The sequence below is a fragment of the Otolemur garnettii genome, unplaced genomic scaffold, assembly GCF_000181295.1.
Source record: "Otolemur garnettii isolate 467f Iridium unplaced genomic scaffold, OtoGar3 scaffold00018, whole genome shotgun sequence".
NCBI lineage: Eukaryota > Metazoa > Chordata > Mammalia > Primates > Galagidae > Otolemur > Otolemur garnettii.
In genome coordinates, this window is record NW_003852413.1 from 23,687,621 (window position 1) to 23,691,542 (window position 3,922).

The following is a 3,922-nucleotide window of genomic DNA, read 5'->3' on the forward strand; positions in this document are numbered from 1 at the left end:
AGAAAACTAGGGGTAGGGACATCAGGAGCAGAAGTAAGGGTTGGGGTAAGCAGTAGGGGTCAGGGGGAGTGTTTTCAGGAACACTCCCTTCAGAGATTATATACATACACACTTGTGCACACAGCCAGCAGGCAGAAGACAATCCGGCTACAGAACAGGGAGCCAGCCCCAGCAGGGCATACCCTTCCAGGCCAACACACTGGCCATCCTATCCAAGATAGGATGGAGGGTGGAGAAACATCTCCAAGGCTGGGGGGCTTTTTTGTAAAAGTTGGTCCCCACCCCAGCCTAGCATAATGGGGGTCAATCTCCCTTCCCACCAGGCAGCCTGACAACAGGGTAGCGCCCAGAAAAGAGGGGACATAGCCAAGATGATTTCCCAGCTCCCCCAAAACACACACACCTGGCTAGCAGCTTCCAAGCCTCGTGGATGGCACCAGGTCCCAGACACCCTCAGCAAAGCAAGGTCGGCCAGTCTATTCCGTCCTCACTATCACGCCCAACAGCTTCCACACCCCATGGTAGCACAAGACCCAGGGACACCCCACAGACACACACTACACTGGCTTCCGCACCCAATTGTGACGGCTCCTCTCACTCCACAGGGGACACCAGCTGAGCGGGCCCCGCCCCCCAGCCGGCTCCCTCTGGTGGGGGTGGGCCCCCTGGCTGATTCTCCCCAAACCACAGAGCAGCTCAGATAACAGGAGGGTAAGAAGGAGGGGGCCAGTCCGTTGGGCATCCGATCTCTCCCCAAACAGGTTTGAAAGTCTTTTTGTTTTGCTTGTTTTTGAAGAGAAAAGAGAGAGCAGGATTTCCCAGCAGCAGTTCTGCAACAGCTCGAGCACTGGGGACACGCGCGGCAGACCGCCCCAGACGCCTCAAGGCTGCGCGCGAAGACACCGCGCAGGCAGACGCACAGACGGGGCTCCCCCACCCAGGACGCGGTGGTGGCGGGGTGGGAAGCCCAGGAAACCCCGGGTTCCCGTCGGAACCCGCCCGGCACCAAGGCCCCTCCCGCAGCTCCTATCAGGAGCAGGCCCTGGGGCCCCAATGCCTGCGGGTGCCAGGGACTCCCCAAAAACCCCGGAGAGAGGTTACCTCGCAGCGGGGGGACGCAACCCGTTGGGGGTGCCCGCAGGCACGGCGTCTGCCCTAACCCGGAGCCTGGGTACCGCTTGGCATCGGGGGTACGGGGTCCCCGGAGAGGAGCCGTCCGGGGGGCCGCGGCTCAGGGGCGCGGGGCGACGGCAGCGGCCATATCGAGTCACGTGCGGAGGCTGAAACTTTACCCGGAGCCCCAGACTGGGGGGGCGGAGGGTACGGAGCAGGGGTGGGGGGAGGCCCTTTCCCTCAGACCCGCCCCTCCCCACCCACAGACCAATCATCATTCAGGGGCGGGTCCGTAGGATCACGCCCAGCCCACCCTTCCTAATAGACCAAGGGACGGGCGAGTCTTAAAGGAGCCCTCCTAGCTGAAGGCTGGACCGTGGGAATCTGGGAGAATCCCTCCCTCAACCCCAGAAAAAGAGATGCAGATCGAGGAAGAAGTGAAATTCTGCATAAAAAATGGAAATAGGGCTCGGTGGGGAAAGGACGGCCGTGTGGTATCCAACACTCCTTTCTTCCCAACTACACACACCCACATACACAGGTTCACGGATCACACACACACCCTACACCTACCTAAACCTAGGAAGAGAGGCAGCGGCATAATATGGAAGTGAACGCAGTGACTGACCCTAGCGGTCAAGCCCTTACTGCCCATAATTACACTCCTCCTCCACGGACCGGTTGAAACTGAGAGTTGTATGACCTTGAGCAAGTCACCTCCCTTCTCTGTATCTTAATTTTCTCATCTGCAAAAAAGGAGTACAGGAATAGATCTCCCACACGCACACCTCCTTCCCCAAATACCTCTCCAGCTCGAGTGAATAGGAGGGGCTCTGGCCCAACCCAGCCCCTCAAGTCCCCTTAAAGTACACTTCCGCCCGAAAGGGCTTTTGGATCTTCCACTAGGGGCGCCCAGGAGCACCCCTCCAGGCTAAAAGACTCAGACTCAAGTTTCCCCCTCCTGGCCAAGTCTAGAGGAGCCAGAAAAACTCTCATTCACGTTTCAGCTGCACAGGATCTGAATCACCCTCCATCTGCAGAGACCCCAGGCCCCAACACAGTCATGAGCCCCATCCCAGCCTGTTGCTCTATTTAGGAGGATCACGTCCCTACTGCTAGCAGTTCACTGGGTTGGGAAGTGGAATCACTAGGGATCACACCCCCTTCCGGTTCCCAGACAGAGAAATGGTCACAAGTGCCCCTACAGGACTTCCCATTGGAAGAGGAAATGCCACATTTCCAAGCGTCCACTCCCCTGAGGTGTCTCTCAGCCTGACCCAGTGGCAGAATTCTCAGACCCATCCGTCGGATGGGCTCCACTTTACAGACAGGCAAAAGGTGGACAGGGGGTTCGTCCACGCTCGCACCAGTTAGTTGCAGAGGCAGGTATAGAATTTTAGGTATCCTTTAGCCCAACCCTTGGTAAAGTAGGACAAGCCGGGTTGGCGGGACCCTCTGCTTTAAGCTCTGGCGGTGGGAGAAATTGCCCCAGCAGTTCAGGACAGCTCGAGGCAGAGCTTCCCGGCTTCCTCACTTTCCCGGGACCCTTCCCGCCAGCTGAGCCTGGGCTGTGTACCGCTCGCCTCTGGATTTCCGTCCACCGGTGCGAACCTCCCGCCCAACCTCTCCCGCCCTGTCCTGTCCAGATCCATCCGCAAACATGCGCTCAGCCGGCAGGAATGCGCCAATGGCTCCCAGATGTGGACGCAGACGCTTAACCCCTTCGCCCCCAGCCTCGCCCCTACAAGGGCCTTCCAGCCTGAACCCCGCCAACAGCAGGGAGCTTCGCCCAGTTCAGAAACTAGTCTGGGCGGGGGGGGTCAGCGCCAGCCCACCCTCACCCTGCCCTCCCCGGTGCCTACAGGCATCTCCTGACCTAGATCCTACCAGTCTTTCTTCCAGCTGAGGCTAAAGGGGAAGGCTCACGGACACAAAAATGCAAGTGTGCATGCACACTTCCTCCCCACCTGGGACTATCTTTATATACACCTGCAGGTCAGGTACACTCTTGCTGGCTGAGATTCAGGCACCCTCGTACAAACGCATACTCACGTGCATTCGGGCATGTGTACACCCCCAAGATGCATGCATGCACATCTATACAGAAGAACATACAAACATTTGTGCACCTATAAGTCCATGAAGCCAAGGATGGGGCACACTTCTGAACAGACGTAGCAGTAGGTTTATGCAGATAAAGAAATTCATAAATGCACAAACCCAGCTCTCACAGGGGGTCTAGCAGCTGTGTATACAAACACCCTGCACACCTTCCAGCACTCTTTTCCTGCCCCAGGGCAACCTGTACCACCCATCCAAGGTCAAGCCCTACCCAAACTAGACTCCAGAAAACAGGAAAGGTCCCAGGTGGGAGGCTAGGAGTCTTCAATCTGCAGCAGCAGCTGAACTCCAGCTGCGCTGGGCTCACAAAAGGGCTTCCACCCCTTTCCCACCAAGGACCCTGAAACAGGAAAGAAGAGTACCCAGGAGATGACAGGAGACTAGCAGAGAAAGAAAAGCCATAAGCCCAAGAGACCCTTACTCTTTAGGAAAGATGCTCTTTCTTGGAGCCTACCCTTTCCCTGTACACAGAAGACTATAGGCTGGGGGAGGAGCCTGAGCCTGGTTTCCCAGTCTTGTCTGGTTTCCCCAGACAAGGATCCCTCTTCAAACTAGAGGAAGCAAAGAGAGAGAGCCCATAAAGTCAGGGGCCAGTGGCTCGGCGCCTATAGCTCAACCGGCTAAGGCGCCAGCCACGTACACCTAAGGTGGCGGGTTCGAATCCCCAGCCCGGACCGCCAAACAACAA

The 3,922-nt window shown here is 57.5% G+C and overlaps 1 protein-coding gene across 1 annotated transcript in view; it reads right to left on the bottom strand.

Moving 5' to 3' along the window:
* Positions 1 to 1,331, bottom strand: part of RARA (retinoic acid receptor alpha) — a 37,839-nt gene extending 36,508 nt beyond the window's left edge. Inside the window, exon 1 of the mRNA XM_012803115.2 lies at positions 1,102 to 1,331. The gene's annotated coding sequence lies outside the window, so the exon portion shown is untranslated. The remainder of the gene's footprint in view (positions 1 to 1,101) is intronic.
* Between the last annotated feature and the right edge of the window lie 2,591 nt (positions 1,332 to 3,922).